Here is an 11,181-nt window from a genome sequence, read left to right on the forward strand (position 1 = left end):
GGGAAAAAGAGAGAGGTAAGTATCAGTATGTGTGTAATGGATGTATTAAAGTTTTATTTTAAAAGTGTGTCAGTGTGTTTTGTGCACTATTTTTTTAACTGTGGAACTACAAGTGCCAGCGGGCCCTTTAATGACCAGCAGGCTGGGACTTGTGGTTCTCCAAGTCCCAGCTTGCTGGCACTTGTAGTGCCACAGTAAAAAACAATAGTTTAATCTATTTTTTACACCACTATCAGCTCGATGCCCACCGCCCAGGGGCATCGAGGACAGCACCAGGCTTCAGCCTGGTCAGGTAAGTCCTGGAGGGGGGGGACCCCTTCATTGGGGGGGTCCCCACTCCCCCAGGGCCCCTGGCCAGGCTGACTGGTCGGTAGGGTTAATGTTTTGGCCGCGGGACCTTATATTATAAGTGTCCCCGGCTGTGGCATTACCCTGCTGGCTGGTTGTGCCTGGGGCTGGTTCTCAAAATACGGGGGACCCCTAGTCATTTTGTCCCCCGTATTTTGGGAACCAGCCCCGGACCTGGAGCCTGGGGCTGGTTGTTAAAAATCGGGGATCCCCTATTTGTCGGGTTCCCTGATTTTTAATTACCGGCCCCGGCTCCTTCAGCCTGGTGCTGGTTATAGCTGTGGGGGGACCCCACGCTGTTTTTTTTTTTCATTTATTTATTTTTCTATTTTTTTTTACACACTGCAGCCTGCACGGATCTGACTGATCCGTGCAGACTGCTAGAAATAATTCGTATTAGCAGCCGTATATACGGCCGCTAATACGGATGGTTACACCATCGGAGGGTTACAAAGCAGTCGTATCTGACTGCTTTGTAACTGACCCTCCGGAACACGAGTTTGCATACGACTTAAACAGTCGTATGCAACCGTAGGGGAAATACCAATACGAAAAACTAGGTTTTTCATATTGGTAAATTTACCCCATAGTGTGGCGAGCGAGCACAGCGAGCCACCGAGCCCGAAGCGTGGCGAGGGGACGCAGAATACATGTAAAGTAATACTATATAAAACCGCCACACTATATAAAACCGCCGCCCCTCGCGGGCTCGCCATGCTTTGGGTTGGCGTTCATACTGGGGGGGGGGGGGGGGGGGGCGTGGGGGTGCATTTAACATTGTAAGCATCCATTAGGGTGCTTATACAATTTAAAATCGTATAGGGGGCTTCTACAATTTTAAATGGCATTGGTGTGCATCGGGTGTATGGCATGCAATGCGATGCGATTAAAAGTCATGCGACTTAATATCGGGGGCTCCGTGATAATACACAAAATATAAATTTGGATTTAAAAATACGAATTTGGATTTAAAATACGAATTTTTATTTAAAATACAAATTTGTATTTAAAATACGAATTCTTAGCGGAAAAAATATGAATCCATACGCCATTGGAGAATAAGAATCAGTCAAATACGACTGATTAGTAAATGCAATATGACTGTGAGGTACTTGTTTCCTAGCACGGCGCCCATCGTATGCCATCGCATACCACTAATTAAGGTATGCGATGGTATGAGATGTGCCTAGTACTGCCGTATCTACCTGTCTGGTGCCTAGTACTGCCGTATCTACCTGTTTGGTGCCTAGTACTGCCGTATCTACCTGTTTGGTGCCTAGTACTGCCATATCTACCGTCTGGTGCCTAGTACTGCCGTATCTACCTGTCTGGTACCTAGTACTGCCATATCTACTGTCTGGTGCCTAGTACTGCCGTATCTACCTGTCTGGTGCCTAGTACTGCTGTATCTATCTGTCTGGTGCCTAGTACTGCTGTATCTACCGTTTGGTGCCTAGTACTGCCGTATCTACCTGTCTGGTCTGGTGCCCACTGCCTAGTACTGCGGTAGCTACCTGTCTGGTCTGGAGCCCACTGCCTAGTACTGCCTTATCTGCCTGTCTTGTGCCTAGTACTGCCGTATCTACCTGTCTGGTGCCTATTACTGCCGTATCTACCTGTCGGGTGCATAGTACTGCCGTATCTACCGTCTGGTGCCTAGTACTGCCGTATCTACCTGTCTGGTCTGGTGCCCACTGCCTAGTACTGCCGTATCTACCTGTCTGGTGCCCACTGCCTAATACTGCCATATCTACCTGTCTGGTGCCTAGTACTGCCTTATCTACTGTCTGGTGCCTAGTACTGCCGTTTCTACCTGTCTGGTCTGGTGCCCACTGCCAAGTACTGCCATATCTACCTGTCTGGTGCCTAGTACTGCCGTATCTAATACCTGCCTGCTGGTGCATACCTACTGACGTATTAATTGCACTCCAGTGGCGCTGTCCTGTGACATAACTCCACAAAAATAATGGAGATCCAAAATATGGAGGTTAAAAGAAAAAAAGGAAAGATGAAGATCCACTTCCTCATACTGTAGTTCTGAAGCTGCTGCCACTAGTCATGAGATAGACGATAAAATGTCAACAACGTCGTCTGCCACGGCCGATGCCCAGTGTGAAAGGGCATGTACAATCGAAACCAAAGTTCGATAGAAGGATTTGAAAACGTAAGTGAAAATCGTTGGAAGAGAAATTTGGCAATACGCCATTTACGTCAGGGAGTGGCAAGGAACGGCTAAGGCCATGGCCTAAGTTCATGACTAGTGGTGCAGCTTCACATGACGATCAAAGTCCTCCTCCTCTCCCCCCGCCCAATAGGAAATTTAAGAGCGTTAGGCTGACACTGACTAAAAAAACTCTGAAAACAACTCTTCCTTCTAAAGACATATCCCAAATCCCCAAGGAGAGTCCTAGGGTGGCGGTGGTTGTGATGCCGGACCTTCCCATCACTGTATGTGAAGATGTGGCTCCTGTGAGAGATGTTGGCACTCAAAAGTTTAAGACAAAAACTATATAAACTATTTTACTGTATAGAACGACTCCACAAAAATAGAAAACACCACTTGACACCTTAAGGAACTTCTCTGTTTGATAAATGGAAACATAAATTAGTAAATGTTAATCTCTTTTCTCATTACTTTGCTTTTTTATATTACAAGCTAGAATGCCTATGGCTGAACTGTACTGCTCTCTAGTGGTATAGATTGGTTGTGCTATGAACCGAAGACAGATAAATTATGTATGTATGTATGTATGTATGTATGTATGTATGTATGTATGTATGAACTCCTGTAAATATTATCTGTATATAAGGTCTGGTATTATCACTTTTCATTAAGAAATTGGTGTGTTAGTTGTAAGCAGAGCTGGCCCTAGCCTAAATGATGCCCAAGGCAAGATTTTGGCTGATGCCCCCTAGCACCGCCACTATTTACGCCTCTGACCCTGCTCCAATTTCTCAGAACCATCAACCCTCATCATAGCAGTCATCATTTTGGTGCTCCTAAAATATCAAAAGCCAAGGAAATAGCAAAACTAAATAATATACCATTAATGGGTATAATATTAAAGTAAGAGACTTTGGGCCTTATTCTAGTTCACTCTTTCTGACAAAATCTTCTTAGATGGACAAAACCATGTGCACTGCAGGTGGGGCAGATGTAACATGTGCAGAGAGAATTAGATTTGGGTGGGGTTTTACTTCAAAGTGAGATCTATATTGCAGTGTAAAAATAAAGCAGCCAGTATTTTCCCTGCACAGAAACAAAATAACTTACCCAAATCTAATTCTCTCTGCACATTTTACATCTGCCCCCCTGCAGTGCACATGGTTTTGTCCATCTAAGAAGGATTTTATCAGAAAGAGTGAACTAGAATAAGGCCCTTTGTGACATGTAATTCTAAAAACGTCATATATATGATAAGATGTAGTTGTAACAAATACTATATAGGACGTACTTCTAGGCCTTTAAAAGTCAGTTTTTAAGCGAACACTTGAGAAATATAGAAAAAGGCCTAGAACACACGCATTGTCTGCACACTAAGCTAGTCCACCAATGTTCTGTTAAAGAAATTACTGAGTTTGGAGGTTTAAGAATTATCAGGGAGAACACTAGACAGTAGATAATAGGGATGGGGGGAGGGGGTTGAGGGTCCGCACACACTTTTCTCTTGTATATCCCTTATATATTGTTTAGGGAGATATTAGTTCGAGTGCCATTATTTCATCAGTATAGGCGATGGGTGCTATCCGGGCAACGAAGTCGTAACAGTAGGTTTGGAGAGAGAAGAGAGTTGCACTAAGGATGCACACCGAAAGAAAAAGGATATTTTGCAAGAGAGAAAATTATCCTTAAATCTTAAAACTTGTACTTTTATTGGTATTTATTAAAAAGAAGAAAGAGCAGACCTGTGCAGATTTTTTAACATATAGAATCTCACGAGGTGATCTTCTTCTGTGCCTTGTGACATTTTTAAGAGGTTAAGACTTTTACATACATACATACAACATATATAGTGTTTGTGCCAATGCACAAGAAAAGATAGGGGTGTTTATAGGGATTAAAATGAATTTCCCTTTGGCTGGCTAATATTGATGATGTGGTTTTAGTTCAAGTCCTCATGGGAAGGAAAGTTTATTATTCAAAATTGTTTCATCACCAATTAAATTAATTATATCATGTATGTTATTTTTGGTGAGTTGTCTCCCACGTATGAATATGTCGGATTGTTAGATCGTTGTTTATATCTGGCAGGTATTTATTTCAGGGTTACATGCATTGTTTTGATTTTATTTTAAATACACAAGGGTGACTTGTTAGGTGTATCTGCCTCTCACTGTTTATATCAGGTCTAAGTTCCTTATGAGTCGGGTACTCTGGATAATTCCTCCAGATAGTTGCTCTCAAGCCAAATTTCTGTTTCCCTCTGAGTACTTTCTTTAAATAATTATTGCCATCTAGTGGCTGTTTTCAAATAATGCATGTGAATATGCCTGTTTCCAGGTATCCTAGATCTCTGCTGTGTCTATGGGGGTTATTCTAGTCCATTCTTTCTGACAAAATCCTTCTTAGATGGACAAAACCATGTGCACTGCGGGTGGGGCAGATGTCACTTGTGCAGAGAGAATTAGATTTGGGTGGGGTTTTTCTTCAAAGTGAGATCTATATTGCAGTGTAAAATCAAGCAGTCAGTATTTTCCCTGCACAGAAACAAAATAACTCACCCAAATCTAATTCTCTCTGCACATGTTACATCTGCCCCCCTGCAGTGCACATGGTTTTATCCATCTAAGAAGGATTTTGTCAGAAAGAATGAACTAGAATAAACCCCTATATTCCAATTTTTAGCTCTCTCTCACTGAGCTATTTTTTGGGAGCTAATAGATTTATTTCGCAACTTTATGTTAATATACTGGTTCTCTGGTATTTTGTAAATCTGCTAATCTCAGCAGTTCAGTTCTCTCTCACTGCGCTGATGCAATTTGCTGAGTATATTTGAGAGTTATTCTGGCAGTCATTTTTGCCTATTAGCAGTTTCAGTTTTATTTTGATACCCAGATTGTGGTTTTAATTCCACTTGCTCTGTCCAGTGTATTATCACTATCTTGTATATTCTGCCTTTTTTAGCGCAGTTAGGAGAGTGTTAAAGATGGTTGTATATCACAATTTCTAGCTCCCTCTTGTTGGGCTATATTTTTGCTGATAATATTTATTTAATCCACATCTCTAATATACTGGTTTTCTGATATTTTATAAGTCTGCTGTCTCAGTAATTCAGCTCTCTCTCACTGGCCCTTATTCTGATCGGTGCGGATATTCCCGCATTCTTACGGAGCGGTCCGCACGCCACGGTGTTCTGCCGCGTGCGGCCATCGTCCTTAGAAACGCCCACGGGTCCTCCGCATTCGGACGGACTCACTCTTTAAGAACAGGGCGTGTTTACGGACGACATACAAACCATGCGTGTGCGGGGGAAACAGTCAAATTCTGCACGGTATAACAGAGTATTACAGAGTGTGCTCGGGAATACCGCATCCAAACGGGAGCCAAGCGGTGCTACCGCACGTAAGCGGAGTATTTACGCCAAACAACCCACTATTATGTCAATTCTGCAATACATCACATGACCCACTTATTCAATTACCTATCCTCATAAAAAACTGCTTATTTGGAATTGGAATCAATTAGATTCCAATATATCCTTACAAGCATGCCTAACACATGCATTGCACACATTAACCCTTACAGCAATTGAAGTGCAATGGTTTCAATTAAAGCACTGACAAGCGTCCTATTAGTGATTAATGAGTAAAGGAGTCGATTTTATTGGGTTCAGGTGTTAATGCTTGTAGTCATTAGGCGGTCCGTTCGCCTCCCGCAGGAACGAGTGGTGTCCGCAAAGCAATAGTGGCCTTTTGGACACCGCACATTTCTTCCCTTTTTGTTCGCGTGCATTCGGAGTGCTATCCGAATGTACGCCCCCCAACATAAGTGTACTCCCCCGTGTCCGCCCATGTTTCCGCCCCATTTTGCCCACTTTGAAACTACGCCCATGTGTCATTCCGCATGACGCCCATAATACGCCCATATTTCCAGACTGATTGCGGTGCACAGTTTTGTACGGGATTTGGCCGAACAGGTACGGAGTCAAGGCGTGGCACATGCGCGTAGCGTTCTCCACGCATGCGCAGACGCCGTAAAGACGCGATCCGAAAGTATGCGGAAAAGTACGCATCAATCAGAATAAGGGCCACTGAGCTGTCACAATTTGCTAATATATTTCAGAGTTATTCTAGCAGTGATTTTTACATACTAGCAGTCTCAAATTTATAATCAGATTGTGGTTTAAATTCCACTTATTCTATCCAGTATATTAATACTATCCAATATGTTCTGCTTTTATTAGCGCAGTTAGGATAGTGTTAAGGGTAGTGGTGTATTTTATATCTGGTTTCAGCAGTTTCTAGGTACTGGTTTCACGGCTCTGGCTAAAGCAGAAATGAACCTGATATATAACTGTAAAACTCTGTTACCCAGCGGGCTCAATAGCGACTTCAAACTAAATTTTTTTTTTGTAGAAGCTTTTGAGTCCTCTGGGGTGACAGGTGCTCGTATTACTGTGTGTGTTTATAACAGATGTAAAATATACAAACATTCTGTAACAATCTATTGTCGCTCTTACTGAAACAATGTACCGTATTTTCCGGCGTATAAGACAACTTTTTTCCCCTGTAAAACATGCCTCCAAGTGGGGGGGTCGTCTTATACGCCGGGTACACTTTAGTTGAGATCAGGCCAGGCTGTGCAGGGTTAATGGAGAGGAGCCGCAGCAGCATTCTTGAGTGACAGGAAGAAGAGGAAGCCACAGGATTGTCTGGCGCCGGTAGGAAGAGGCGGACAGTGGAAGAGAGGAGGAAGGAGCGTGCACCGTGCAGGGAACTCACGTGTAGCCAGAGAGAGGGTGCCGCACTAGTGCCGTGATGACCGTTTCCCACACCGACGCAGCACAGCCACTGAAAAAGGAGACCACACAGGGTAGCCGAGGCCAGAGCAGACAGAGGCGCCGGGGACAGCAGCACCAGGGACCCGCCACCCGCCGCAGCACACGTGGAGACCGGAGCCATGGCACTCAGGGGGAGAGGCTCCCCACAGGTACAGCTCCCATCCACTCGACCACGCACCACAGCAGAGGGGGATCAGGGACAGACACTCCAGTTAACAGCAGCAGATTATGCCGGTAGTCGGGGAACCCCTCCAGCCTAACCCTCTGCCTCCAGTTCTAGCACCCCTGCCTGAAGGACACTAGGTCCTCCGGACGCCCCCTGTAATTGACAGCCCAGCAGTATTCCCTCCAGGATACACAGATTGGCTACTTGCTATATCCCATCCAGTATCGCACGGTACGTTTTATTTGGTGTGTGGAAGGTGTGTGGAAGAGGGGGTAGTCTTATAGGGCAAGTATATAACAAACTCTACATTTTGAGTGGAACTGTTGGGGGGTCGTCTTATACGCCCAGTCGTCTTATACGCCGGCAAATGTTCAATTTCATCATCTATAAAATGTAAAAAACTTTATGCAATTTTGAGTGGAAGAACATATATTGATCGTTGCAGTATTCTAATGACTGGTCTTTGTTTGTATATCTTTGTAGATAATGGCGTCTGGTTGCCTTGGAAACCCCGAACGGCGTCTGGAGGGCATTCCCACTACATCTTCCAATCATCACCTGAGGGCGTGTAAGCTTACATTAGCCCTTCCGATGGCGTGCGTTCCACTTGATTTCTCCGCCTTATCCAGCATCCAGCAGCTGGACACGCTATGCGTGCGTTCCAGCAAGAACAAATGGAAAAGTGACACTTCCGTTGGTCTGCGCTTCGGCGATTCTTCTGGGTTTTCCGTGAACCTCCGCACACCAGCGATCGCCGGAGTTTTGAATGTCCGGCTTTTCTACTCAGAGCAAATCCTTCTCCCTAAGTGCATGAGATAGATATATTTTCAATTACGCTAATAATGCGGACTCTAGGTGCCACATATAAGAGCTACCATGGCCGGATGTACAGATGGGTTTCCATGGCAGGGGATGTCTAGCAACCTCTGCACACAATATGAACTTTTTATATGGGATACATTTTGGACTTTTAACTTATTATTACTTGAGTAAAATACATCTAAAATAAAACATTAATGTTTACATTTGAATTTAATTAGAGTAAGACAGTACATAAAAAAATGATGACATAATTTCCTGTCTTTCTCCCATTGGCTGTTCATTACATAAATACTGGCTCTTCACTCCACTCTGACACATCTTGATAAAGGAGAGGGTGTGCCAGCGCTGGCTTTAATCAAATGTAACAATACACGGTTCTCAAAAAATTTTATACAATTTATTAATAACAATAATAAAAACAATTTGTATTAAAATGAATGAGTCGCTCTGGAACATGAAGTCCATAATACACAATTATGAAGGGTTATCTCAGGGGATAATCAAATTTTTGTTTTGAGCTGTTTAGCTAGTGAAATGATATGAAGAGGAGCTGTATATTACCATCCCATTGTGCCTGGTTGATTTGGAAGCCAGGATCTATGACGAAGTGTCCTTGGATTGTCCTATAATTTCAAGGACTCAGGATATCCCAATTTGAATGTCCTCTTGGTTTTAGCTGGATAAATTAGGGATCAAGCAATATCCCAAATGATTCTTAGGTCCAGAAATATTTTTGAGGGTCATCGATGGGAGAGTGGACACGTCACTTGGCAGATGGAGTGATGGATGAAGGTTCAAAACAGCATTTTTCACTGTTTTGAACCTTCATCCATCACTCCATCTGCCAAGTGACGTGTCCACTCTCCCATCGATGACCCTCAAAAATATTTCTGGACCTAAGAATCATTTGGGATATTGCTTGATCCCTAATTTATCCAGCTAAAACCAAGAGGACATTCAAATTGGGATATCCTGAGTCCTTGAAATTATAGGACAATCCAAGGACACTTCGTCACAGATCCTGGATCCTGGCTTCCATATCAACCAGGCACAATGGGATGGTAATATACAGCTCCTCTTCATATCATTTCACTAGCTAAACAGCTCAAAACCAAAATTTGATTATCCCCTGAGATAACCCTTCATAATTGTGTATTATGGACTTCATGTACCAGAGCGACTCATTCATTTTAATATAAATAGTTTTTATTATTGTTATTAATAAATTGTATACATTTTTTTGAGAACCGTGTATTGTTACATTTGATTACAGCCAGCGCTGGCACACCCTCTCTTTTATCCTACTAAACCATTATTGGGTCTGACAAACCCAGTGCCAGCAGCTGCTGATAGCGCACCACACATTACTCTTTTTCTTTACATCTTGATAAAGGTCCATCCGACCGAAACGCGTAGATTCTGTCAGAGGAGAGTGAACAGTCACACACTTCTGGATGTATGTATTGGATTTTTAATTGTTTTTATTTTTATTCATTTTCGTGTTTTTTTCTGGAATTATTTTGGATTGTGTTATCATGGTCCAAATGATTTGTATATGGGACATGTACAGATAACTTTTTATGGATTAAATTTAGTGGAAATACTTTTTATCAAACTTGGCCTTCTGATTTTGTCTGGTAACACCACCCATTGGTGATTAACCTGTTGGAAAAGAAACTGCTACGGGCATTTACCCCCAAATAAAAGGGGTGAGTAAGGTACGCCATTTCAAATGGTGTCTGAACCATCTGTGGTATTCAAATCTTGTTATATCCAATTACATTTGGAAATTCTTTATGTTTTATGCACTCTGGACCATTGGAGTTATCAGGCCACTAGCTACATAGACACACACCTGATTGTCACGGTTCGAAGCACCGTTGAAAAGCACATGTAAAGAAACCTTGATAGGTTTGAAAACCCCAGATTACATCGTGAGTGGGGGTACGCCCTTTTACAGTATATAAGAAACCTTCATATGTGTTCCTTACCCATATGTAAATGTGAGGTATGCTGTCAAAATCAATTGTTTTTGTTCAGCCCCTCACCCACCCAAAGAAAGGATAAAATATCATTGCACTTTAATACTAGACACAAGTTATTTTTGTCTTTTTTGAGCACGTGTGAAAATACTTGATCACTCCATATACAAGAAGGCATTCACCTATATTAAGAAGTGGAGCTCCCTGGGACCATGCCAAAGAAACCCTTATAAGAGGGATATCACCTTAAACCAATGTGAGTCTTGGTACGCCTTATGGGAGCAATCCACCTTCTCACTTGAAACGTCACTTATCTAATTATTCATATTAAGAGACACACACACACAGAATTTTAATTATTGTTTATTTGTCTTTTTTATTTGATATTTGCTGAATACCTGGTGATCAACATCTTTTGAGAACGACCATATTTCGTTAAGGAGGACTCTGAACGTAAAAATTTCAAGTACTCAATTGCGCCATTTTATCTATATCCCAATTTTTTCCAATTTTGGTGCTCCTACCCGCAATATTTTTAAATAGAAACAGTGCACACATTCGGTGCGCAACCTAAACTGGGGTGTGTTCTTGCTGGGAAGGGGCATGGCCACACAATAGCAACTTTATACACATTATATCATGCAATGGTGTCCCTTATTCACGTTACATCACACAGTAGTACCACTTTACCTTATATACATTACTCCTCACATTATTCACATTATACCCTTAGAAAAATATCCTGATAAAATAATGTATTTTAAGCACCTCCGTGGCCACACTGCAACCCAGCACAAAGCAGTGTGTGCTGGGCAGAGGAGAAGAGCTGCAGCTGCTGCTGTCACTTAAGGGGAGGGAGCCC

This window comes from Crinia signifera, chromosome 3, assembly GCF_055691185.1.
Source record: "Crinia signifera chromosome 3, ASM5569118v1, whole genome shotgun sequence".
Taxonomy (NCBI): domain Eukaryota; kingdom Metazoa; phylum Chordata; class Amphibia; order Anura; family Myobatrachidae; genus Crinia; species Crinia signifera.